This window comes from Sceloporus undulatus, chromosome 2 (genome assembly GCF_019175285.1).
Source record: "Sceloporus undulatus isolate JIND9_A2432 ecotype Alabama chromosome 2, SceUnd_v1.1, whole genome shotgun sequence".
Classification (NCBI taxonomy): domain Eukaryota; kingdom Metazoa; phylum Chordata; class Lepidosauria; order Squamata; family Phrynosomatidae; genus Sceloporus; species Sceloporus undulatus.
Window position 1 is genome coordinate 258,609,871 of NC_056523.1, and position 9,211 is coordinate 258,619,081.

Sequence of the window (9,211 nt, forward strand, 5' to 3'; positions counted from 1 at the left end):
ACTGAGGACGTGGACAAGCTCCTTAGTAGTCCTGAAAAAAAAGGACTTGCCTTCCTCGACCCTTGCCCATCCGGCTGGCTGTCCAGGGGGTGATATAGTCAAGCGGATGCTGAAAAAATATAAACAATGCATCTTCAGGGAGGGTACCCTGCCTCTTGTCTTAAGGAGGCAGTGGTCAGACCACCCTCCCTGACCCTGGATAGAAATAACTATAGGCCAGTCTCGTTGTTGCCATTCTTGAGCAAGGTGATCGAGAGGGCGGTCACCAATCAACTACAGGCAGTCTTGGATGAAGCGGATTATCTGGACCCACTTTCAAACCGGATTCAGGGCAGATACGAGTGTCGAGACGGCCTTGGTCACCTTAGTTGATGATCTCCGTCTAGGCATCGACAGGGGAAGTGTGGACCCTGCTGGTGTCTTAGACCTCTCCTCAGCGCCTTCCGATACCATCGACCATGATCCTTCTGGAACTGCCTGAGAGAGTTGGTATCGGAGGCACTGTTCGACAGTGGTTCCGGTCCTACTCCGGCAGATTCCAGATGGTGGCGCTAGGAGACAGTTGCTCTTCCAAAAGAGAGAGAAATTTGGTGTACCCGGGCGCAATTGTCCCTATGCGGTTTAACATTTACATGAAGCCACTGGGAAAAATCATCCGGAGACATGGGGCAGGATGTTATCAGTACGCTGATGATTTCTCTATGTCTCATGACTGACTGCAGTGGTCTATGAGGCATCTCTCCCTCTGAATGCCTGCTGGGCGGTAATGGACTGGATGAGGGAAAAACCGACTCAAGCTGAATCCAGGTAAGACGAGGTACTTGTTATAGGAAACCCAAGGCCAGGTTGGAATTATGTCAGCCAGTTCTGGATGGGGTCACACTTCCCGAAAGACTCGTTCCGCAGCTTAGGGGTGCTCCTTGGACTCGACTTCACCTGACAGCTCAGGTAGATGCGACAGTCAGGAGCACTTGTTATCAGCTTCGGCTGATACGCCAGCTGCGCCCCTTCCTGGAGCAGGGAGACCTTGAAACAGTTGTACTGCGCTGGTTCACCTCTACGATTGGACTTCTGTAATGACCTGTACATGTGGGCTACCCTGCCAAGTTCAGAAACTTCAACTGTACAAAATATGGCAGCCAGTTAATTACAGGTATCGTCCGTACCGATCACATAACACCGTTTTGAAATCCCTTCACTGGCTGCCAATTTAGTTCCGCGGCAAGGTACAAGGTGTTGGTGATTACCTTCAAAGCCACTACATGGCTTGGGTCCGGATACTTAAGAGATCGCCTACTTCCATACTGTCCGTCCCGCACTCTAGGTCCGCCGGGGAAGAATCTACTTCACCAAATAAAATCTAGGCTAAGTCAGTCACCCAGAGGGCTTTTTCCATCGCAGCTCCGAAGCTACGAAATGACCTGCCAAGGAGATCCGGACATTTCTACTCTTACAAGTCTTTAAGAAGGCTCTTAAGACGGATCTCTTCCAGCAAGCCTTCCCACCTAGTTCTACTCCCCATTTACTGTGACTTATGTCACTCGGTCCACCAATTCTTCTCTTAATTTAATGAGAAGAATTAAATTTAAATTAATAAAATAAAATCCTTGCCTCAAGAAGAAGAGCCCTCCCTCCATGAACATCATCATCCAGACCGGAGAAGGGAGGAAAAGAGAGGCCCAACTGTACATAGGCTAACTGTGAATGTACTCACTTTGCTCTCTTTAATTTATGTGTATTTAGTTTTTAGTTGTATTTAATCTTATTTTTACTGTTGTAACCCGCCTGAGATTCCTGTGTGATGGGCGGGCATGAAAAAAAATCAATTATTATTATATTATTATATTATTATTATTATTATTATTAGAGCCCTCCTCCAACAACCATCTTGAGGGGGAGAGAGAGGGCCTGGAAGACAAAGAGCCCTCCTCTAACCACCAGCTTGAGGGGAGAGAGGCCTGGCCTGGAAGACAAAGAGCCTCCTCCCCAACCACCATCTTAGAGGAGAGAGGCAGGCCTGGAAGACAAAGAGCTCGCTCCTCCAACCACCATCTTAGAGGGGAGAGAGGCAGGCCTGAAGACAAAGAGTCTCTCCTCTCCTCAACCACCACTTGAGGGGGAGAGAGGCCTGGCCTGGAAGACAAAGAGCCTCCTCCAACCACCATCTTGAGGGGGAGAGAGGCCTGGCCTGAAGACAAAGAGCCTCCTCCAACCACCATCTTGAGGGGAGGTGGAGGCAGGAGAGAGGCCAGGCTGGAAGACAAGAGCTCCTCCTCCAACCACCATCTTAGAGGGAGAGAGCCCAGCCGGGAAGACAAGAGCTCCTCCTCCAACCACCATCTTGAGGGGGAGAGAGGCCTGGCCTGGAGACAAAGAGCCCTCCTCCAACCACCATCTTGAGGGGGAGAGAGGCCTGGCCTGGAAGACAAAGAGCCCTCCTCCAACACCATCTTGAGTGGGAGAGGCCAGGCCCTGGAAGACAAAGATTCCTCCTCCAACCACCATCTTGAGTGGAGAGAGGCCTGCCTGGAAGACAAAGAGCCCTACTCCAAAAACCATATTGAGTGGAGAGAGGCCTGGCCTGGAGACAAAGAACCCTCCTCCAACCCACCATCTTGAGGGGGAGAGAGGCCAGCCCTGGAAGACAAAGAGCGCTCCTCCAAACCACCATCTTGAGGGGGAGAAGGCCTGGCCTGGAAGACAAAGAACCCTCCGCCAACCACCATCTTGAGGGGGAGAGAGGCCAGCCCTGGAAGACAAAGAGCTCTTCTCCAACCACATCTTGAGGGGGAGAGAGGCCTGGCCTGGAAGACAAAGAGCCCCCCTCCAACCACCATCTTGAGGGGGAGAGAGGCCAGGCCTGGAAGACAAAGAGCCCTCCGCCAACCACCATCTTGAGGGGAGAGAGGCAGGCTGGAAGACAAAGAGCTCTCCCTCCACCACCATCTGAGGGGAGGAGGCCAGGCCTGGAAGACCAAAGAGCCCTCCTCCAACCACCATCTTGAGGGGGAGAGAGGCCAGGCCTGGAAGCCAAAAAGAGCCCTCCTCCAACTACCATCTTGAGGGGAGAGAGGCCGGCCATGGAAGAAAAAGAGCCTCCGCCCACCACCATCTTGAGGGGAAGAGAGGCCTGGCCTGGAAACAAGAGGGCCCTCCTCCAACCACCAACTTGTGGGGAGAGAGGCAGGCCTGGAAGACCAAAGAGCCCTCCCCAACCACCATCTTGAGGGGGTAGAAGCCTGGCCTGGAAGACAAAAGAGCCTCCTCCAACCACCATCTGAGGGGAAGAGAAGCCTGGCTGGAAGACAAAGAGCCCTCCTCCAACCACCATCTTGAGGGGGAGAGAGGCCTGGTCTGGAAGACAAAGAGCCCCTCCTCCAACACCATCTTGAGGGGAGGAGGCCTTGGCCTGGAAGACAAGAGCCCGCCTCCAACCACCACATCTTGAGTGGGAGAGAGGCCTGGCCTGGAGACAAAGAGCCCTCCTCCAAACCACCATCTTGAGGGGGAGAGAGGCCTGGCCTGGAAGACAAAGAGCCCTCCTCAACCACCATCTTGATGGGGAGAAGAGGCCTGGCCTGGAAGACAAAGAGCCCTCCTCCAACCACCATCTTAGGGGGAGAGAGGCCTGGCCTGGAAGACAAAGAGCCCCTCCCAACCACCATCTTGAGGGGGAGAGAGGCCAGGCCTGGAGACAAAGAGCCCTCCTCCAAACCACCATCTTGAGTGGGAGAGAGGCCTGGCCTGGAAGACAAGAACCTACCTCCAACCACCATCTGAGGGGGAGAGAGGCCAGCCCTGGAAGACAAAGAGCTTTCCTCCAACCACCATCTTGAGGGGGAGAGAGGCCTGGCCTGGAGACAAGAGCCCCCTCCTCCCCAACCACCATCTGAGGGGAGAGAGGCCAGGCCTGGAAGACCAAAGAGCCCATCCTCCAACCACCATCATCTTGAGGGGGAGAGAAGCCTGGCCTGGAAGACAAAGAGCCCTCCTCCAACCACCATCTTGAGGGGAGAGAAGCCTGGCCTGGAAGACAAAGAGCCCTCCTCCAACCACCATCTTGAGGGGGAGAGAGGCCTGGTCTGGAAGACAAAGGAGCCCTCCTCCAACCAACCATCTTGAGGGGGAGAGAGGCCAGGCCTGGAAGACAAAGAGCCCTCCTCCAACCACCATCTTGATGGGAAGAGGCCTGGCCTGGAAGACAAAGAGCCCCTCCTCAACCACCACTTAGGGGAGAGAGAGGCCTGGCCTGGAAGACAAGAGCCCTCCTCCAACCACCTCTTGATGGGGAGAGAGGCGGCTGGAAGACAAAGAGCCCTCCGCCAACCACCATCTTGAGGGGGAGAGAGGCCTGGCTGGAAGACAAAGAGCCTCCTCCACCACCATCTTGAGTGGGAGAGAGGCCAGGCCTGGAAGACAAAGAGCCCTCCTCCAACCACCATTTGAGGGGAGAGAGGCCTGGCCTGGAAGACAAAGAACCCTCACCAACCACCACTGTGAGGGGGAGAGAGGCCTGGCCTGTGAAGAAAAAGAGTCCTCCCCTCCAACCACCATCTTGAGGGGGAGAGAGGCCTGGCCTGGAAACAAAGAGCCCTCCTCCAACCACCATCTTGAGGGGTAGAGAGGCAAGGCCTGGAAGACCAAAGACCCTCCGCCAACCACCATCTGAGGGGAGAGAGGCCTGGCCTGGAAGTAAGAGAGCCCTCCTCCAACCACCATCCTTGAGGGGAGAGAAGCCTGGCCTGGAAGACAAAGAGCCCTCCGTCCAACCACCATCTTGAGGGGGAGAGAGGCCTGGTCTAAGACAAAGAGCCCTCCTCCAACCAACCACCATCTGAGGGGGAAGAGAGGCCTGGCCTGGAAGACAAAGGCCCTCCTCCAACCACCATCTGAGGGGGAGAGAGGCCTGGCCTGGAAGACAAAGAGCCTCCTCCAACCATCATCTTGAGGGGGAGAGGCCAGCCCTGGAAGACAAAGAGCCCTCCTCCAACCACCAGCTTTAGGGGGAGAGAGGCCAGGCCTGGAAGAAAAAGAGCCTCCCTCCACCACCATCTTGAGGGGGCGAAGGCCTTGCAATTTTATGTATTGTTTTGCAATTTTAACTGTACCCGCAAGGATCATTTGCGGAATAGCGGTCTATAAATAAAAATTATTATTATTATGTAGTAAAACAAGTTATTTGTTGAAGCTGGATCACTCAGGTTTTTTGGTTGTTACCTTTTTTTAAGGCGGTGTTCATTTTACAGGAATGCTTTACTCATTCATCTTTTTAGTTGGAGAGGAATCTACCAATTTTTAATTAATTGTTTTTGCTGGGGACCCATATCAGTTTACATTCATGGCTTCTGTTTTCAGAAGAATGTGATGATAAAACAGAACCAGATTACGTAGGGAGAGTGAATTTTGTCTACCCCAGCACTGCCCCCTGCTTTGAAAATAGAAAGCATGTGAGGTCTGATTAGGCTTCCCATATCCCGCTGGGGGGGACTTTCCCGATTTGGGGCAGGTCCGCATGGTCCCCGCCCTGGTTTGGCCCCGCCCCGGGACACTCCCCCCCCAAGCGAGTCCTCCAGGCTTGGCTGGGGCTTGGAGGACAGCTATCCTCTCCCAGCCCTGGCCGTGCCCTGGAGGCTCCTCCGCGATCACTGAGTCCTCCCAGGCTTGGCTGGGGCTTGAGGACACTATCGCCCCAGGCCCTGGCCATGCCCTAAGGCTCCCGCGATGCAGCACGGAGTCCTCCAGGCTTGGCTGGGGCTTGGAGCACAGCTATCCCCAAGCCCTAGCCATATGGCGGCGGCGCCAGACCGCTGCAAAGCGGCGGTCTGTACCCCGCCAATAAACCCTCATTTGAGTGAAAATCTGTGTTGAAGTTACTTTGTTCCTGAGTAGCTAAGAAGATTGCATCTGTTCCAGTTGGTACCAGTTCAGAACCACCGGCAGAACGAGACATCACCCATCCCAAAGATCTTTTTCTCTAACATTAACCTGGAACAAAATTTCAGGGTATTGAAAAGCCAGATGGGGGTGCTCTCTTTGAAATGGGTTTGAAGTCAATTTTCATAGGATGTAACACTAGGCTGTGAAGATGAGTGATTGCTGAGCATTTCCGAGGATTAGGATGCAGAGATGCCAAAGCTGTTTACTCCTTGGCGCCATCCGTTGTCCTACAGCTATGGCTTTTTCTCACCACCTCATAGATGTCCAGCAGAGCCCAGGAGACTCCTATTGCTACCTTACGTGTGATGGAGAAGTCCTAGTAATGGTGACCACAGTAGGGTCATAGAAAGGTGAATTAACTTCCGCATTTCATTGCAGATCTGATATCGAAAGAGGAGAGGTTTAAGGTGTGTACATGCATACATATACTTATTGAATGAAGATAACACTTGATATATCTGATGAAACAATATGTATGTGATAACACATATACCACAATAAATTTGTCACTTACTGGCATCTTACAGACAATCTCATTATGTGAGCAGCATTTCTGTTTATAACTTTATTTGGTTTATGCATGACACTTCTTTTAAGATCAGAGTACATTTTAGAGACTTGTTTTTGTCACTTCCCCTTCAGCCATACTACAGCAATAATAATAATAATAATAATAATAATAATAATAATATGTTTATTTATATTTTCCCGCCTCTCCCCACGGATCGAGGCGGGATTACAGTCCATATCAAAATTCCATAAAACATCACAGTTACAATAATTTAAAATCAACATTCAAGATAGACTTATCTAAAAACATACAATTAACAATCACAATATAACATATAACATCCTGAGGTAGATTTCAATTGAGAGTAATTTCCTGTATAGAGGGTCAGGAGGGTATGCTAGTTGGAAGACATGAGTTTTCAGAGCCTTTTTAAAGGCGTCGAGAGCTGGAATGAGTCGAATCTCTTCCGGGAGATTATCCCAATGCAAAGGGGCCATAGCTGTGAACGCTTTTTGGTGACTAGCTGTAAGTCTCACTTTAGGGCGTTCAAGTAGAAACTTTCCTGTTGTTCTGAGAGTGCGGGGCGGATTGTGTAGGGAGAGGCGTTCTCTCAAGTAACTCGGGCCCAAGCCATGTAGGGCTTTAAAGGTAATGACCAACACTTTGTACTGTGCCGGAAGCTAATAGGCAGCCAATGTAAAGATTTTAATACTGGTGTAATATGGTCAGATCTTGATGTTCCCGTGACCAATCTTGCTGCAGCATTTTGAACTAGCTGAAGCTTCCGAACTTGGTACAAAGGTAGCCCCATGTAGAGCGCATTACAGAAATCTAACCGAGAGGTTACCAGCTCATGTACTTCTGTTTCAAGGCCTTTTCGATCCAAACAGGGTCGCAGTTGGCGTATCTGCCGAAGCTGGTACCAAGCACTCCTGGCCATTGCATCCACTTGAGATTACAATTGTAGAGTCCAGGAGAACTCCCAAGCTGTGAACTTTGTCCTTTGGGGAAGTGTGACCCCGTCCAGGACTGGATGACAGATCTCCCTGTCTGGACTTGGGGTACCTATCACAAGTACCTCTATTTTCTCTGGATTCAGCTTGAGCTTGTTTTCCCTCATCTAGCCCATTACTGACCCCAGGCAGGCATCCAGAGGAGAGATGCCTTCCTTAGTCACTGTGTCAGTCAGAGACATGGAGAGATAGATCTGGGTGTCATCAGCATACTGATAACACCGTGCTCCATGTTTTCAGATGATCTCTCCCAGCGGCTTCATGTAAATGTTAAACAGCATGGGGGACAGGATGGCGCCCAGAGGGATGCCAGATGTCAGCTCTCTTTTGCGAGAGCAACAGTCCTCCAGCCTCACCATCTGGAACCTTCCTGAGAGGTAGGACCGGAGCCACTGGAGCGCAGTGCCCCCGATACCCAACTCTCTCAGGTGTTCCAGAAGGATACCATGGTCAATGGTATCAAAGGCCTCTGAGATGTCCAAGAGCACCAACAGGGTCACACTTCCCCTGTCGATGCCCAGACAGAGATCATCGACTAAGGCGACCATGGCAGTCTCAACTCCGTATCCCGCTCTGAAGCCAGTTTGAAATGGGTCCAGATAATCGGTTTCATCCAAGACAGCTTGGAGTTGGAAAGCAACCGTCCTCTCAATCACCTTGAGTTAATAACTCAGCAATGACTGAGTTATTATTACTTTGACCAGAAAAGCAAGCTGTCTGTACAGCATATCCTTCCCATCCACAGGGGTTCAGTTCAAGCCCCCACTGATGAGAAAAAATGTGGATGTTCAAGCCCCATATTATTAAATAGGCAGCGACATTATTCATCATTGAATGACAATCACTTGTCATCATTGAATACTGTGTAAAGTGGCAAGCTATGTACATTCCAATTCATGGATAACTAGCCTACCAATGTGGTGGGCCCACTGTAACTAGGATATAGAGATGCCTTTTTGGTCTGAGATGTGGGATACTGTGTCTGATCTTGCAAACTTCAGTGGCATATTTGAGGAGTCCCCCCTACTGTTCTAACAGAAGTAGAGAGCAGCCACACATTCCTATGCTAGAGTTTTATATAAGATATTGTCTGATAATCTTACAGGCTAGCACTATACAGTGCGCCTGTGCCATACGTGGGCGCGCCATACGCGGCTTGAGCATACGTGCTCAAGCCGCGCGGGGCAGCGTGTCCCATTCATTTGAATGGGCGCGCGCACCCGTTGCGCCCCGCGCGCCGCCCACCACCGTGCACAAGCCCCATTGTTTCCAATGGGGCTTGAGCATAGGCGGAATTTGCCTTACATGGCGGGATCCGGAACGGATCCCCCACATAAGGCGAGGACCGACTGTAATTTAATAAAGGAAATCAGTTAACTTATTAGGATAGTTTTGAATAATATGTCAGCCATTGTAGTCCATTTGTCAGCCTATGTGACTTGAAACAGTTCCAAACAGTGAGATTTTTCGGCTATGTGGCTGTGTTCTGGAAGAGTTTATTCTTGATGTTTTGCCAGCATCTGTGACTGGCATTTTCAGAGAATGCTGGCATGGGAGTAATTGGGATATATATGTACTGTGCGATCTTTGGTTGGGAGGAAGTGATTTACATGTTAATCTCTGTGTTGATCTGTTGTTGAATGGCAAGGCCTCAAGGTGTCTCTTTAATTAAAGATTCATTATCTGCTGGGAAATCACCCTGACCCTTGGGTGGTTTTCATTTGCATGGGCTTGGTCTTGATTTTAGTGT